Source organism: Budorcas taxicolor, chromosome 11, assembly GCF_023091745.1.
Source record: "Budorcas taxicolor isolate Tak-1 chromosome 11, Takin1.1, whole genome shotgun sequence".
In the NCBI taxonomy this organism is placed as follows: Eukaryota; Metazoa; Chordata; class Mammalia; order Artiodactyla; family Bovidae; genus Budorcas; species Budorcas taxicolor.
Window position 1 is genome coordinate 78578935 of NC_068920.1, and position 18887 is coordinate 78597821.

At 42.4% G+C, this 18887-nt stretch overlaps 1 protein-coding gene across 1 annotated transcript in view; it reads left to right on the forward strand.

The window, feature by feature from the left end:
- The window catches only part of CRIM1 (cysteine rich transmembrane BMP regulator 1), a 208396-nt gene that overhangs the window by 21972 nt on the left and 167537 nt on the right, over positions 1–18887 (forward strand). The window lies entirely within an intron of this gene.

Sequence of the window (18887 nt, forward strand, 5' to 3'; positions counted from 1 at the left end):
TTACAGATTTTGTTGAATAGTTGTAACATTCAGAAGATGGAAACATTATTTCCTCATCTCTTGCCTTGAAAGCAGTAATATTTGGTTGCAACAAAACATTGTAGGCATGGAGACATTTATCCTGTGGTTGGGGATAGGGTAGCAGAATGTTCCAGATTCGTTATCAGTAACCATGTGTCTATGATTTGTTCATCAGACCTAACATACTCAGTATGGAAGAAGTTTGATTCCTGTTCACAGGCTCCCAAGGTAATTTTGAAAGGGCAAAACAGCTTAATCAGGTGATTTGTTTCCAGTGAGCATTGTTTTTGGAAGGTTTCAGACTCCAGCATATGTGACAGCTATGTTGAAACAAGGCTCTGCCCGCTCTTTATGGGTTCACTCTACATTCTAACGTATGTTTGCTTTTGAGGTGGAGATGGGTAGCAAGGTGCCCTTTCATTGAATAGGTTCTTGCTTCTTTGTAGCCCACCCAGTGCCTAGCGTGGGGCCTTGAAAGTGGCAGTTGCTCAGTAAATAGTGTTTTCAGTTAATAAGTAAATCATGGGACATTCTTCTCTCCCTTACATCACACCAGTGCCTGGAAGGTTCCTTTTAGGAGGTTTTGTTTATGATTTTGCCCTTAGGCAGTTGCTACCTGATATGAGTGTTTCTGTCTTGCTGTTGGGGTAATGAATTGAGGGCTTTTCTCAGAGTTACTGCTCATCTACCATGAGAGGAATAAATGGTCTCCAAATAAAATCTTGATGAAATGGTGGGAAGAAGGGCACCATCACTCATCTTTGATGAGGCGTCTGGGCAGTACTCAGGATGAAGATCACAGCTCTAATAGAAAGAGGTAAGTCATTGTTTTTTAAGTTAAGAAAGTTGGTTTTAAAAGTTTATACTGATAATATTTGCTATGGTGAGAACTGAAGAATATATATCCTTGTGTTCTCTTAGTAGGGACAGCGATCACAAGGACAAGAGCTTTTGACCAGGACCTAGAGATTACAGTTTGGAAAAGATGATTTCAAAATACCAATCATACCCATAAAGGTGACAAGAACATAATCCTGAAGTCCATTGTCAGTGGTTTATGAGTGCTTATTTTGTTCTAAAACTATTTATGGATTCAAAAAATGATTTATGCAACAGGATTGCAACAGCCCTTTTTCTTTATGAAGAAATTGGAAGAGCTTTAAACAAACATACACACATACTTATTCAAACCAAAATGCTTGCCCTGCCTTTTAAAAATGCCATTTCTGTTGTCTGTCGTCATTTTTTAATCACGGTTCCCCCCGCCGCCACCACCATTTTTTTTTTTTAATGTGTCTTTGTATTCCAAAAAAAATTTTTTTTAACTGTTGAATTCTCCCCTGGTACCCAACTTCAAAAAAATAAATTTATTCCAATGTAGATGCGTGTAGTATGGTTCTTGTATGGCAGGATTATTTCACAGATGAATCATCTGGATTCATGGTTTTATAAAAAGAACAGGAGTGTGTGATCGCCATGCCTCTGTCTCTCTCACCTGTATTGAAGCGGCCCATTTAAAACCTGGTCTTTGTGAAAGGATGTGCTTCCCAGGGCTCGCTGTGTGGGCCGCCTGACTGCTTCTGCTGCAGCTCCACCCTGTGCTCCGGTGTGGCCACCGGCCTGGCAGCACCGGGAGAGCCGGGACGTGTAGCTTGTACTGAGCAGAACTCTGAACTATTTTCCTGTGAAAGGTAGTACCTTCGTGGGGGGGGAAAGTCCAGGTTCCAGTTAGTTCCAGATGATTTACCACACAGAATGCGTGCTCTCTCACTAGTGTTTGGGTCTGAGTAAATAAAGGGAGTGTTCTGTGTTGAATCCTGGCTTGACCAGAAGAAATTGATCAGGGACTCTGTTTTTTCTTTTTCTTTTTTTTAACTAAAAGCCATTGCTTAGAGTGAGATGCCTCTACATCAGGAAACCTTTTCACAGGTTTGTTTTTATCATCTTATCCACAGACTTAGTCTTTGCTGTCAGACTTTACTCATAGGGATTTATTAAAAACTGCTTGGTTTAAAAAAACGAAGCAAAAAAACAGGAAAAGGTAGACAGTTGGTTGAAGTAGTTGGTAGATTTTGACCACGTAGGAGTGCGTTTTCCACAGAGCATATTATAGAGGCAGAACCTGGCTAACAAAAGCTGTTTATGACTTTGTCTATCACATGAATAGCAGCCCTCAGTGGGTTCTTCTTCACTTATTTCTCCTCCCCACTCTCCTCAGCACCATATCTTATTTACCTCCCCTTTCAAATTCTGTTCCCATCTGTCAGGTAGCTGATGAGCAGGCTGGCTCCTGTCCTGAGGAAGCTGAATGCCAGCCCTGCACCCCCATCCTCCAGGAGAGAAAGTCACCCTGACCATGCTTGGGAGGGGTTAGGAGTTCCCAAGCCCAGACAGGAGTGGGCTTATTTCCTCCATTCACATGCGATCGCGTTGGGCTCCCAGCGTCTCCTTCCTCCACAGCTCTGATTCTGCAGTGGAGCTTCTGTGCTTGGGGTTCTCACAGCACTGGGTGCCAGGCCTCCCAGCGCCCCCGACCCCCACCCTCTAGGCCTGGTGCAGGTGGCGTCGAGTCCCACCACTCTGCAGCCTGAGATGCAGAGGGTGCCCTCGATGGATGCACATCCAGGAGCCTGGTTTCTCCTGGGGCTCTGCAGAAGTTGGGAAGCCTCTGAGAAGGCAGGGCTTGAGTTGAAACCCAAGGGGCCCAGAGATCACAAGAAAGACACCGAGTGACTCTGGGAGACGTGGAGTTGGAGGCAGAGGAATCCGGTATTATCAGAGGAGGGTTTAGCTTAGGGACGTCAAGGAGGTTTGGTTGCCCTCTGAATGAAGATGGCATTCTATTTGTAGCCGAAAGTACATCAGACCTTGAAATGTCTGAGGCCAGAGAACCGTTGCTGTAGCAGGGCTCAGAATCACAGGCTGGGAAGGGCCCTTGGAAAAGCATCTCTAGGCCAGCCCCTCATTTTACAGATTAAGGAACTGAGGCCCAGCTTCTTATGTTCTCTGACTGCGTTTTACAGTTTCTGCTACTCCTGCCTCTTCCAAGCCCAGGGAGGTTGAGGGGCTTTTTCTTGCCCACTCTGGAAGGAGCTGTGGGACTCCTGTTGCCCTTCCCACTCCTTGACCTTGGTCTCAGGGTAATGGGCACAGTGGCAGAGTCAGCCTCTGCTGAACAGTTCTCTTCCTGCCCGCCGCCCTGCCCCACCCCTACCCCCCATGCAGGAATCCCAGCCCTCCCTGTGGGGGTGTGAAGCCACTGGAATGTGGCACTCTGACCCCTGGCAGTGAGTGTCCTGGATGGACCTGGCCTGGGAAACAGGAAAGACTCAGGGGAGGGGTAGACTGCCCCTTGGCCTTGGGGTGGGACGGAGGGAAAGGAAGTGCTGGCCAACGCTGCCTCCCCGCGTAGACCCAGCCAGCTCCCCAGCACGGGCGAGCAGGTGGCGGGGGCACCATGTGGCAAACTGAGCCGGCAGGCTTCCTCAGTGCAGAGCACGTGGGGCCATGGGGAAGGGCTTGGAGGGGGAGAAAAGGGGAGCAGACCAGAATGCAGGGGAGACTCATAGGAGCTGGTGGACGCGAGGGTGGCAGATGGCAGGAAGGGATGTCCAGTCCCTATTCAGACCAGGCACAGTCTCACTTTAGAAACCAAATATGTCAGAAGGTGGGAAAGACCCCTTTGAAGAGGCCGCTGCCTCATTTGAGACCCTGGAACTTTTTCACATGCTCTCCCTTCGCAAGACAGAGTTGGTAAATGGGCGGGGCGGGGCAGGGGGTGGGGGTGGGGTGCTGTCCGTCCTGGTGTGAGATTGATTGGCACTTAGTTATCCCTTTCTGTTTTCTGTCAGTGATGGATGCGTGCACACACACATCCCCATCCCCCGCAGCCCCACAGCCCACTCCTTTGCACACACTCTGGGCAGTTACCACCCTCAAAGAGATTTTCAGAAACTATGAGGTCAGGTCTCAGTGATGGTGTCTATACCAGCTCCTTGACTGGCTCTGGGGTAAGGGCACCTCATATCCTCCACTTCCTCCCTATTAAAGCACCGTGCGGGATGCACAGCAAGGGCTTGGAGATGCCCCATGTGGGCGCTTGTGAAACCAGGAGCATTGTACTGTTGCCAGACTGCTCATGAGGTCTGCCAGAATGGCAAGCCAGTTTTCATGGGGGAGTGTTTGCAGTTAAATTCCATGCTCACAGGAAAGGAATAGAATCGAGAGGTGGTCAAGTGTGTCTGCAACACCCGCTTAAGAAGAGAACCCTCCTGACTGCCGTCGTACCTGCAGGGGTTGGGTTTCCTCTGCAGCTGGAGTCTCTCCAGGCTGAGTCAGTTCATCTTCCTGTGCCCAGGGTTGTTCTGTGGTTCCACACATCCTGCTGAAGTGAGGGTGCTCGTGTCTCCACAGAGTCCTGGGAGGCGTGGCCCTGAGGCTAAGTGGAGATGTGTTGGTTTTCAGACTCACTGGTCCTGCAAACCCCGGGGTATGTGGCACCTTTCCTCCACCTAATTGATACCAGAAGCCACCAGGTGAGGCCCGTGGGGATGCTGCAGGCAGTGCAGCCCGTGAGCAGGCCAGTGCCTCACTACTCAAGGTGTGCCTCTTAGGACTTCTCTGAGAACCTAGCAGTCCTCTAAACTTGAAAGTTTAAAACAACAGAATTGTTGAAGAACATGTTAAGTGCTTGTATGTAAGTTCAAAGCTATGTATCTCTGTATATTCTAATCCTTTGAAAATTGGTGATCCTTATTAAATAGGTTATGGATTTGAGCAGAGCATCCTTTGGGAATGGTCGACATTTAAAGTTTTCCTTTATATACTAATAACCATTGGTTCTTGAAAGGTATCTTGAACCTAATAAAATACACAATAATTTTAAACCTTTCAGGTAGAAATTAAGGTAGAGACATTTCCATATATTCCAAGAAATTATGAGTTTTATCATTTGAACTTGTTTTTGATGCTTCTTTTACTCTATAAAGACTAACTTTGAATAGAATAACATTACAGAATCGAGATCTCGCAAAACCCACCTACTTAATTGCATGGGGGGATACATGCTGTTGTAGTAGCATGTGGAAAAAGGACTGGGTGATTCATGTGGGTTTTAGTTATGTTTTGTTTTGGTAGCAAATTAGTTATTCTCTCAATGTGTATGTTTATGCAGGCATGTGTTTAAATATGAAATGCAGAAAGAAATCAACTTTTTTTTGACTTTGAAAGAAAGTTTCTTGGCAATATTTTAAAATACCAAAATAATACTTGGTTCCTCAGCCTCTGTAGTCATGAATTATTATAAAGCTTATTCTTTTGTACTTAAAACATTCCAGAAAGATAGGAAATATAAATGCATAAGGATTGAAGAACATAGTAAACCTGAATCTTACATACCCACAGAACATCTTTAAAGGTGCTACTTCCTGCCCCCCACCCCCCCACCCCCACACGCAGGATATTGTTAATAGAGTAGTCCACTAGTCCAGTTTCCCATTCATTTTCAACATTTATCAAGTAAGGATTGGGATCCTACTCAGCACAGCATGAAGTGGCTCTAGAAATAAGGAAGACACAGTCCCCCACTCCTCCAGCAGCTCAGAATCCAGCTGCAAACACACAGCCGCAGTGTCTTTGGATAAGTGAAGTGGGTGGGAAAAAAATCAAGTTAACTTCAAGAAGACATTTAAGCCACACACAGGAAGATGGTAGCAGATTTCATTAGTGTAAGAAAGCCCATGCCACGCAGAGGGAATGGAAGCAGGAGAATTCTGAGAGTTGATTTAGTAAGTGTTTGTGGAGGACCTGCTGTGCTAAGCCCTGTTCTAGGCCTGGATGACAGAACTATGACCAGGAGAGACAAAAATTTCTTTCAATCTGGAGCTTTCTGGTAGAGAGAGACAAAACGAACAATATTACAAATAGTACGTAAGACATGTACTGTGCCAGAGGGATATGCAGTGTGTGCAGGAAAATAAAGCCGAGAAGGGGAACAGCTGTGCAGAGGTTTTCAGTTTGAATGGAGTGGTCATGGAACTTCTTGGCAAGTAGTTGAGTTTGATTGGAATCCTGAAGGGGTGGGAGAGTGAATGGGCACAGAAGGGGCAGGGGACATTCTGGGTGGAGGGGACACAGGTCCCCAGGCCCTGAGGCTTCAGTGCTGGAGGTAAGAGGTGCTGGCCACTCAGTAGGGGGTAGGTTACTGGGAGGTTAGTTGGGGCCCAGGCACAGGCCCCATTTATCAGTGTGAGGGGTTAGGCTTGACTCTGGAATCAAGTGGAAGCCATTGAAGATGGTGGGGTAGTGTTGATGTCATCGCCGAGACCCCCAGGGTATCAGAACTTGGCATCCATGAGGTGTCGAGGTTCGATTACTACACAGAGGAAACTCCAGTGTTGAGGGAAATATGCAAATATATTTTTCAAACATGTTCTTAAAATTGCTTAGTTTTGGGTCTTGCTATATTTGCGTGTATGGTCTATTTCACGTGAATCTTAGGGATAAAATCATTGCTGTATAAAACATAGACCTCCCAAGTGATTAATGTTCATTCTTGACATACCCTAAGGCATGAGTCCTAACCCACCCTTCCCCAACCCCCCACATATACTGCACAGCCTGTGGGATCTTAGTTCCCCAGTCTAACCCATGCTCTCTGCATTGGAAGTGCAGAGTCTTCACCACCAGGGAAGCCCAAGAGTCCTGTTTTTTCATTGCCCCCTTATCTACATTTGCTCCTAGGAGGAGAGTTCCAGGGTAAATTTCAAAGACTTGATGACCTTAAGAATCAGTGTATCAGAGAGGTGCTGTGTGGTGTGAGATTTCTTAATAGACCCCAGTTGTCACTCTGATTCTCATTTCTTTTTTTTCACCACACCTTACATCTTAGGGGATCTTAGTTCCCCAATCATGGACTGAACCCAGGCCCCGACAGTGAAAGTGCCAAGCCCTAACCACTGGACCACCAGGGACTTCTCTGATTCTCATTACTAATTTCTAATACTTCTTCCCATATAAACATACAGTAGCAACGTGGATTTTAATATTTTTTTAAGAGAAAAGCGATCTGGACATACACATCAAATGTTCAGTTACAATGAAACTGGGCACATTAAAAAAAAAAGAAAACAAAAAAATGTTCATTGAATATTGCTGGCAAATTGCGTTTTGTTGCCAGGACCAGGTAGCTGGAGATCCATGGAGTGTGTAGGGAAAAATAAGATCATACATGGAAACTTGCTAACAGAAAAGTTTAAAGGTTTGGGTGTGTGATATTCAGGGATGATATTTCGTTGTAGAATAGTATTGGGAGTTAGTGGTAAGGATCAGTTAGAAATAAAATTGTTGAAATCAAAGGTGGTCACTCTTTCACTTATCTTCTACTTGGTTTACTTTGAAGAAACACTAAGTTGAGGTTCACAGCGGTGCCCAAGTTGATTTATAAAGACATTTCTTTCAAAACAGTTGCTAACTGGTTTCACTAATTCATTATCCTGAAAGGATTCCTTAATGCTACTTACAGATCATTACACCTCTTAGAAATCATTACTTTTGCCTCAGGAGTATTGCTTTGTGTGGAGGCATTATTACTTTCGCAAGGAAACCCTTGTTTCCTGGATGATAGAATAGTTGAGATCACGTTCATACTGTCAGGTTTCCAGATGTTTCCAAAGGCACCAGCAATGCCATCGTCTTGGCTGAGAATGTGTCGGAGGCTCTGCTGGCCCCTCGAGCAATGACCATCAGCCGTGGACCATCATATCCACTTGGGATGGGCTGCTCCATTGTGACATGAAAGAATAACAGGGTTCCTCCCTTTCTCTGGGGCTTCCCTGGTGGCTCAGCTGGTAAAGAATCTGCCTGCAATACGGGAGGCCTGGGTTCGATCCCTGGGTTGGGACGACCTCCTGGAGAAGGGAAAGGCTACCCACTCCAGTATTCTGGCCTGGAGAATTCCGTGGACTGTATAGCCCATGGGGTCGCAAAGAGTCGGACACGACTGAGGACTTTCACTTCCCTTTCTTTTCCGTGGTGCTCGAGTTCTCTGGACTCTTGGCCTGTCTAGCTCTTGCCCACCTCACTTCCCTGTTCTTCAGTTCCTCCTGTTGCCTGCTTGTGTGGGAATCTATGGAAAGCACCTAGTAAGGTCCGTGGCTTAGAAAATGTTCGCTGTTATCTAAAGATTTGACTGAAGGGGTGGGACATGTTGTGAAATGTGTTTCATTATCTGTGTTAATTGTTCAGCTAGTATAATGAAACATTTATAGCCCTCGGAGTGCTTATTTTCAGAATACCATGCTCATTTTGTTGTTCTTGTTTGAATTCTGGTCACGTTTCTTCTTTTCCCTGTTGTGCTTTATACTTTGGGGTGAGTACAGTCAGGTAAAAATGGCATTCTCATATCTAGTCTTCTGTTTCATTCTTGATCATTTGACTAACAGATTTTAGGTTGGAGCATACATTTCCTATTTATGAAGTGGTACTGTGTATTATTCATACAAGTACCTTTCTGACAAGAAGCATTAACTTTGTCACATTATCTAATTATGGTCATGATAGACAAAAGTGGTAGGAAGGGGGATAACAAGAATTTATTATTATTTTTTTATCCAATGTTGGTTGAGGAATATTACATTCGTTTACCCGTTCAACACGACATATTTATTGATATTTGGAAGTATAGGGTAATAAAATGTTGAGGCTGAAAGAAAACTTGAGTCAGTATTAATGTTTCACAGGAAATGTTTTCAGTATTAATGTTTCAGCAGAAAAACTGGGATAAAAAGGTGTTTCTCAGCTATTTCTGAATAATTGTGTGTCTTTCCTACCACCAAACTTACTTTCCAAAAACATTTGGCACTTAAAGATTTCGATTGCTTTGCTGAAATTCAGGTCCTCCTGTTCCTGTTTATTCCTTCTGCAAATATTTATTTTGCTGAGCTACTATTTGCAAGCCCTGTGATAGCCCAATGACAAAAAAGAACCTACTTTTTCTGGTGGAGATGAGATGAGCAATTTCATTATACTGCCATAAATGAAATAATTCTAATAGATATGTAATAGGACTCCTACAGAGGAGATAATTCTTGATTTAGTCCCTATAGAGCAGATGAAACCTGGAGAAAGTATTAAAGATTAAATAGGAGCTCTCAAAGCAGGTAAAGGGAAGCAGCTTTCTTAGCCAGAGAGAATGGCTTTGCAAAGCTGGGGGGGGGTCACGAACAGTATGGGTCCTTTGGGAGCATGCCGTTATAAAGTATTGCTGCAGTGAGTGGGGAAGAGTGGGAGAGATGAGGGTGAAGAGGTGGTCTGTGATCAAATCTAAACAAGGCTTTGTGTTCCGTGCCAGAGACTTGAACGGCCAGATGTTGGACTTTATTTGGAAATTGCTGTTTTCTGACTCCACATCCTTAAGAAGTTTGATAGGGCAGTTCTTATAACGCCCTTACTAGGTGTTATTTACACCAAAGCCCTTCTGTAGGAAAATAATCATCTGGCTTAAAGGATGACTTTTAGAGAATTGAGATGAAGAGAGGAAATGTGACAGAATTAAATACTTCTCCAAGATAATTTTTCCCTCAACTAAGATGTATTAATTTGTAAGTAACAGTGCATTTGATAACAGTACCAATATTCTTTAAAGCTGGTGAAACAAGGAAATTCCATGTTTTAGTGGACATTCCTGCTCAGAGAAGCCTGTGTGGCTTAGTAATGGCATGTGCCTGACCAGAAGGTCTAACACTGCACAAGCATGCGCTGGTCGAGAAGGCCTGAAGTTTTCCTTTAAAAATACTGAGATTCAGTCTTAAAGCAGAAGAAATGTAGGGGGTTGAGTTCTACACCATTGGGTTCAGTCAGACTAATTGTAGCAAGGGAAGAGTTTCCATGAATGAAGTATCTAAAAATTTCAAAAATGTAACCATTTAATGTCTAACTTCCTGGTAAAACCAGGGAAGAGAAACCTATTGAAAACAGTATTAATATATGTCCAAGTACCTACCTGAATGAGGTGACATGCATAGATGGGACTGTTAGTCATAAACCATTTATGAGATATCATAAGAATCTTGCTGAAGAATCAGTTTTTATTATGTTAATCACCCCTGTTGCTTTTATCTCTATTGCATTTTCTCCAGATATTATCTTTCTTGTTTCTTTTGATTTGCTTTATTGCTCTTTTTCTAATTTCAATTGAATTCAATTCAATTTCTTTTTTTTTAACCTTATTTCCTGTGAAATTTCCCTTTAAACCCTGCGTGTTTAACTGTGTCCCTTTTAACTGTGTCCCATCAATATCAACCTGTGCCATTTCTATTGCTCTTCATTTGAAGTATTTGATGAATTTTCCTATAGTCTCTTCCCATTAAAAAACATTTTTATCATAAAAATTTCCAAATGTATACAGAAGTTGAGGCAACTGTGTAGCGACACAGTGCTTTAGTAGTTATCAATTCAAGGCCAATCCTGTTTTAATCCTCTAGGACTAGATGTGCTGGAAAGGTCCTCCAAAGTGATATTTGTTATATTAAAAGCACCCTTGGCTTGCCTTACAATGCATAGTGATTGGTTTCCAAACCTTAAACTAGTCAGATAAATGGGAAATTATTTTAAATTTAAATTATGACCACCATAAGCATGTGGTTTTCTGACACTGTCCAGTAAATTGAATAGTACAGTTTCAACAAAGGTGCCAGAATCGAGGAAACACAAGGATGATGTCTAAAGGGACCTCATGGATTATCCATTACACTTCCATATTAGTGATGAATTGGAGCTGAGAGGACTAACTGCCTTGCTCAGAGTCACTCTAATGACAGAACTAAGGTGGTGATCCCCTCTCCATGAGGACAGACCTCTGGGCTATCTGCTTTTCCACTTTCAACTGAGGATAGACAGTCCCGGCTTTAGGCAGGATTGTGAAATAGAGTTGTGTGCTGCAGCCCCGATCTCTCTTTTCCTCATCTTGTTTCATGAATTCCTTGTTTCTAGAGATACTGCTTATCTTCTCTTAAGTTCTTCTCTGTCCCCACCAGCTTCCTATTATCAAAAAGGAAATTATCCTTTCCTTAATCTTTTCCTCTGTCTCAGGATTCTTAGGAACATTTTATTCACATATTTGGTATGGTTTTGGTTAGAGTGGTGGGAAATTGTACTGTAAACTCCTCTTTCCTAGTGTTTTAAATTCTTAGTACCTTCCTTGTTCAGCTCTTGATTTTTAATGGAATACCAGTAACTGAGGAACGAATGTTTGGAAGGAAGGATGAATGGATGAATGACTGACTTTACATGGCTGTAGTTCCTCCGTGGTCATCATCTGATAGTTGTATTGCTGTGGTGTCTGACAAAAGCTACAGCAGTGGAACATTACTTTTCGTCCACAAATGTTTTACTATAAATTGATTTAGTCAATTGAATCAGCATTGTTTTTCAAAGACTTCCCTACTTGGACATAATATGAATCAGTGGTCACGTTTGCTTGTTACATATTTATAGAGTTTGTTTAAGAATCTTTCAAACTGGTTTAAGAATCTTTCCCAAAAAATTGTGTGCATATTTTAATATTTCCATTGTTTTAGGTTCAGACTTTGTCCACTCTGGTACATAGCTACATATGCCTAACATAGTTTTATTCTGTGAAAATGCCTATAAAACAAATGTTTATAACGTGAGTCATTTCTGTTGATAACCATAATTTTGCCCTTCTGCTTTGCACCGATTGCAGCATGCAGAAGAGAGAGAGGGAAGCACCAGCTTTTGGAACATAACGCCGTAGGCTGGAAGGAGAGAGAATGAAAGCTCGCTATGTTAGATTCCTCCTTGAGCAGAACAGGATGCCTGATAACAGCCAGCCAGGAGCTGGGGGAGTTAAGAGCAGCAATTTTACATTACAACAGAGTTTCTAGGCTGGCATGGAAAGAGATGCCAGTATTAGCTATTTGCATCTTACTGTAGCCACAGGGATATGTGAACAGCTGGAGAATTAATCTGATATATATTCCCGGCAGGCTCTCTTCTGCCAACAGAATTCCATTACTGTGAGCTTCTGAGTGTGTACTATGAATTTGTGTCTTGCTTTTTAATAGCTGCTGTAGCGTATTTCTGGTGAGTGGAATACCACATAATGGGGTGCAGTTGTATCTGGGTTTGGAGTAAACTGTGGCACCCTAAGCTCTTATAAGGTGGGAAAGATAAGGCTCTGAGTCTGGGGATGCTTTGTGCCCTCAGGAAGTTGGACATTTCAGGTGAACACGCAGTACTTTGTCCAATATGTGCAGTCATACCTGAAACATTTTTTTCCATGTTAATGGAATTTCAGACTCCAGCAAGCAGATGGAAAGATATTTTGAAGAGTAGAGAAGTGGAATCTAGGTCCAGTTAGGCCAGGGTTGCCGTGGCTGGTTCCTGAGCATAGAGCGGATATAACCCCCGAGGCAGGCCACAGTCCATGGGGTCACAACAGAGTTGGACACAACTTAGCAACTAAACCACGACTGCCGCTTCCCAGATCTGCGGCTGATGAGTCTTCGTACATCTTCGAAGATTCCTCCTCTTTCACATCCTTTTCCCCTCCCCTACCCAGAGGATCACAGCTCCTTTCTCACTAGCCTATGCACTTAGAATCTGTTATATCAACTGTGGGAAGAAGGAATTTCAGGCATCATCAAGAATGTTGGAAAGTAGTCCATGAAGCAGAAACACCAAGTCCAGAATAAGACTGAGGGTGGCTGTTGGACGTACAGGTGTTTTAAGTGTTTCTGATTTGGCACCCCATGTACACTCTTAAATTTTTTTTTTTGTAAAATCATTCATTAGACTATAGAGAGCTGTTGGGGACAATAGGGATGGCAGGTCATGTAAAACCTGTGGAACTGCATACACAGAGGATAAATATAAACAATAAAAATCCAAATTAAGATCCAGACTCAATTAAGCCACCCTTTACATTTGCATCTGGGCTCTGGCAAACCATGTCTGCAGCCTCACACACTCCTGAGTTCATGCTGCTTCCTCCAGGGGTTGAGGCCTCGCAGATACTTACTCTGAATGGAGACTGGTTTCATCAGAATTAAAGATTCAGGGGTAGTTTCTTCATCATGATTTTTAGACACAGAGGAGAATATCTCTAGCTTTTTCATTTACAACCTCTCCAGACAGTTGAATGTAGTGAAAGTTCAGCCACTAGGGCAGCCATTTCTTGCATTAGAGGAAGGAATTTAAATGAGATTATAAGATATTTTCTTAACATATTCATTAACTGCAGACTTTTCCGTTTATTGTGAGAGAACTTGTTCTTGATCTTTTTATAACAGTATAGCATTAAAATCACACATAACAGCCCACCTTCTGCTTTATACTGACATCATTCTGTTCCAAATTATGTATTAAGTAAAGTTACATTAGAGAAATGTGTTTTTATGATTCAGCAGTAGCTTTTAGGCCACTCCAGTACTCTTGCCTGGAAATTCCCATGGATGGAGAAGCCTGGTAGGCTGCAGTCCATGGGGTCGCGAAGAGTCAGACACAACTGAGCAACTGCACTTTCACTTTTCACTTTGATGCATTGGAGAAGGAAATGGCAACCCACTCCAGTGTTCTTGCCTGGAGAATCCCAGGGACAGGGGAGCCTGGTGGGCTGCCGTCTATGGGGTCACACAGAGTCAGACACGACTGAAGTGACTTAGCAGCCCCAGTAGCTTTTAGGAGAAGAGGTACCCAGTGTCCTTTTGTTAGTTCTTAAACCTGACTCCTGTTCTGTCTTGGCCTAAGTGTACCAGTGAGGCATGCTTTTAGGAACAGCAGTTCTCAAAATGCGGGCCACAGACCCCTGGGGGAACCCCAAGAGACCTTTTCAAGTAGTGCATGAGGTCAGAGTTATTTTCACAGTAATACTAACATATTGTTTGCTTTTATTCTGTGTGTCAACATTTGCACTGGTGGTACAAAGGCAATGCTGGTAAAACTGCTGACATCTTGGCCTGAGCAGAGGCTGTGACCCCAAACTGTGTTCATCAGTTACTACCATTCACTTGCAGTAAATTAATACTAATAACCAAGTAAAAAAATCAGATTCCCTTAACAATGCCCTTTATTGAAGTAGTACATATTATTAACTTTATCAAGTCTCTTTTAAGAAATATTTTTATTTTAAAATTATTTTTGGTTGCACTGGGTCTTTGTTGCTGTGAGGGGCTTTGTCTAGTTGGAGTGAGTGGGGGCTACCCCCTAGTTGTGATGCGCGGACTTCTCATTGTGTGGCCTCTCTTGTTGCAGAGCACAGGCTCTAGACCCGTGGGCTCAGTAGCTGCAGCGCTCAGGCATAGTTGTCCCATGGCACGTGGGATCCTCCCAGATCAGGGATCAAAGCTGTGTCTCCTGCATTGGCAGGCAGATTCCTAATCACTGGACCACAAGGGAAGTCCTAATTTTCCTAAACTTTAATCACTGGTTACATATCTTATGAATATTCTGTGGAATGAAATGGAAAGTACACATGAAATGATCCTGCCTACCGAAATCCCACAGTTGTCTTGAGGAAAAGCATCACATTGCCTTATAAACATCCCAGTTGGAGATGTCAGATTAGCCATAGTTATAACTGACTGTTCACTAGAGTACTCAAACATTTAGTTATATTTGAACATGCATGAATTTTAATTCATACATTCAGTTCAGTCACTCAGTCGTGTCCGACTCTTTGCGACGCTATGAATCGCAGCACGCCAGGCTTTCATACATGAAATTATAAAATTTCTCTCATTTTATATTTAGAAAAAATAGCATTTGGATTTGGTGTCTTGAAGAAGTTACAATCTTAAAAATAAATTTGCAGAGGTATGTCAGATATCTTGACCTTTCGGTCTCAAAGACTACTTTTTGTCACATGGAGAACACCAGAGAAAAATTACTTGATATAAATAAAGGGCAGTATTCCTGTTATTTAGTTAAGTCGCTCAGTTGTGTCCGACTCTTTGTGACCCCGTGGACTGCAGCACGCCAGGCTTTCCTGTCCATCACCAACTCCCAGAACTTGCTCAAACTCATGTTCATCGCATCGGTGGTGCCATCCAACCATCTCATCCTTTGTCATGCCCTTATCCTTCTACCTTTAATCTTTCCCAGAATCAGGATCTTTTCCAGTGAGTCAACTCTTCACATCAGGTGGTCAAAGAATTGTATCTTCAGCTTGAGCATCAGTCCTTCCAATGAATATTCAGAACTCATTTCCTGTAGGATTGACTGCTTGGATCTCCTTGCAGTCCAAGGGACTCTCAAGAGTCCTCTCCAACACCACAGTCCAAAAAGCATCAATTCTTCCATGCTTAGCTTTCTTTACGGTCCACTTCTCATATCCATACATGACTGCTGGAAAAACCATAGCTTTGACTATATGAACCTTTGTCAGCGAAGTAATGTCTCTGTTTTTTAATATGCTGTCCAGGTTTGTCATAGCTGTTCCTGTTATTAACTCTTTTTTTTTTTCTTCCTTCTAACCCTTGACCAGTCCAAGGAGATATGAAAAACTGTGTCAGAATCAGAACCTTGATCCTTGTGCTATATACATGGATTTACTTAAGAAAAGAAATTTTAAAACATCAAATTTGTTGAGTGCTGTCAGTGGCGCTGCTGGGCTCAGATTTGATTTCTGTGTAATCAGACCTCACTGAATTTTTGCTTTTCAGTCTCTGTTGGTTGGCTGATAAATTATATTAACGTATAATGTTCTGTAATAGAACAACACAAAAGCATTTGTCTCAAGAACATGTTGTACTTGATCCCTATGAAGCAGCAGTTGCTAAGGAAACTATTTGCGAAGAAGAAAAACAAAGTATTGATTAAGATAGGGGCCTGGAATTGAAAGGGTTTCCTCTCAAGAAAGAAAATAAAAGCATCTAAGACATTTTTGGCTTTAGAGTCAGAGGTGTCCTGACTGGACACAGGCGGCCGTGACATTTCCTGAGGGGTGGCCAGGCTCACCTGTGCACCATGGGGTGCAGCCTGTCGTTTCTGCCAAAAGGCTTCTGAGAACAGTAAGGAGCTGGGGTGGGTATTAAGGGAAGTTGCCTTTTAATTCTGACTCCACGCTCAGGGAAAATGGTCTTCCTGTGGGGAGGCAGAGAAAAACATCTGGCAGTGAAAACAAATTGGCCCTGAGATGAACTCTTTGGAAGTGCCTATGATGCCAACCAGGTGATAAGGCTGAAGTCTAGAGCTGACCTGGAAAAGAGATAATGACAGATGATGCCTAAAGGTACCAAAGTATGTCTGAAAATTTTTTCAAAATGCCTGCCTCATTAACACTTTACTAATAAGCTTTTTGAATAAGATTTTTATTGCGTAAACAAGTTCATTATAATGAAACAGTTTTCCTTGATATGTATCTATACATTTTTTAGTAAGGCATTGTCCGTGGGTTGTTTTTTTAAAAAAAGCATAGACAGCGCATTTACCATATCAGTGACATGAGAAATACGGCTGTATTTATATCATGGGGTTAGGATATTCAGAGTTGGATAGGATCTGGTTTTGTGCATGAGGACTGTTTGTCTAATGGGGAAGTTTGACTTATATGAAGCCATTACTAGAAAGGATAAAAGGTGTGCACAGGTATTTATAGGAACATGGAGGATAGAGCAGCTCAGAGCTGGAGAAAACTTCTCGAAGAAGTGACATTTGACTTGGGTGTTTTTTGTGTTTTGTCTTAAATTTAAAAAAAATTTTATTGGAGTACAGTTGCTTTATAATGTTGTATTAATTTCTGCTGTACAGCAAAGTGAATCAGCTCTGCATATCCCCACTTTGTTGGATTTCCTTCCCATTTAGGTCACCACAGAGCATTGAGTAGAGGCCCCTGTGTTGCACAGTAGGTTTTCATTAGTTATCTGTTTTACACATAATAGTGTATATAGGTCAATGCAGTCTCCCAACTCATCCCACCCCTTGACTTGGGTCTTGGAATGAATAGGAGTTATCAAGAGGAAGGGGAAGGAGGTGTTTTAGGCAGATGATGTTCTGTGAGCAAAGGCATGGGAGCGTTTCTTGAGGGTTTGTGGTGAGAATCTGTGTACTTACTGGAGCATTAGGTTGTGTGAGGGATTGGTGCACAGTAGGTCTGTACAAGTGGGTACAAGCTGTATCATAACGAATCGTATCTACAGTAAGAAGTTTGGACTTTGTCTTATTGCCAAGAGAGAGCCATTGAGCAAGTTTGTCTTTTGAGGAAGATGGTTGTGCTGACAGAGTGAGTTAACAGGGTAATGCAAGGAGACAGGTGAGAGGATGCTGCAGTGGTTCAGAAGAGTGATGTGTCAGGGAACTCCAGTTATAATGGAGGGAAGGGATGTTTGTTGTGAGGGAAGAATCTGCATCAGAATCCCCTCAACACATTGGTGATACAGGAACTATACATATTTAAAATGATAGTGATAAAAATTTCTTCTTGGAATGAGATAAGAAAGAGGAGCAATACAGTTTTCCAGTGGTTTGAATGTCACTCGAGTTTCTTACTAGCTTTTACATTCCTAATTGAACTAACTTTGAATTCCAAATTTGAATATTCAGTCAAAAAATTTCTTCATGGTAAATTTCACAGAACTGGATTAGGCTGGTGGTACTAATAACATGTCAGCAATTAAATATAGAGATAAGAAATTATCTACGTGAGCCATTTCATCATGTATTATAACTGAAGACAAAATCATCACCTATTTTACGTTGTTGAATTGTTTCGGTGTATTTTTCTGGTTTTCCATCTTGAAGATAGGAATGTCCCTTTGTGTGTGTACATGTTATGTACCTGTTATTTCTAAAGGCCAAATACAGACTAAATAGGAAAGCAGATCTTCAAACGGGTAACTTTTGTTTTTGTTTAAACTTCTAAAATCATTCTACTGAGAGCTGAAGGTTTGATCAAATAAGAGAGCCTGGTCTTCTGAAATCAAAACACAGGAGATTTTTCTGTTCTCCCTTTTCAAAGAATCACCCTGAAGCCCTTTGTTTTGTAAATGATATCCATCTAAAGACACCTTGACAAGAAAATTATTTATTTCAGTGAGGGAAAACAGTCTTTTCCTGACTTAGTAAGTCAACAGTGTCACCAGAAGGAAAAGTTAGCCTTATAAAAATCATACCCATTTGTTTGCACTGACTTCTGCAATACCACATTGTTAAGATGGCTTTATACCTGCCTTACTTTGAGCAACAGGTTTAAGTACCTTAAATTCAAGCACTTTAAAAATATTCTCTCAAGATATGATTATCAGAAACATGTTTACTATTTAATAGTCAGTACCCAGTTAAGGTGTGATAAAGTATCTATTAAAGATAATGTTAAGAGAGGGGAAAACTCATATAACCTACCAGAGACTCAGAGAAATAGTCTGGTTTCCTAAAGAGGTGTTTCAACTGTGAGGAATTCAGTTAAGGATTGAGTCTGCCTGTGGTTCTGTCATGTTTGCTTCACTTTTCTGAACTGGGTCCCATGAAAGTTGGTTTTAAAATCTATTTTAGGGTCTTCCCTGGTGGCTCAGCTGCTGAAGAATCCGCTTGCAATGTGGGAGCCCTGGGTTTGATCCCTGGGTTGGGAAGATCCCCTAAAGAAGGGAAAGGCTACCCACTCCAGTGTTCTGGCCTGGAGAATTCCATGGATTGTGTAGTCCATGGGGTCGCAAAGAGTCAGGTACAACTGAGTGACTTTCATACTGGTGGCCCAGTTGGTAAAGATTCTGCCTGCAATGCAAGAGACCTGGCTTTAATCCCTGGGTTTGGAAAATCCCCTGGAGAAAGAAATGGCAACCCACTCCAGTATTCTTATCTGGGGAATCCCATGGACAGAGAAGCCTGGTGGGCTACAGTCCATGGGGTCACAT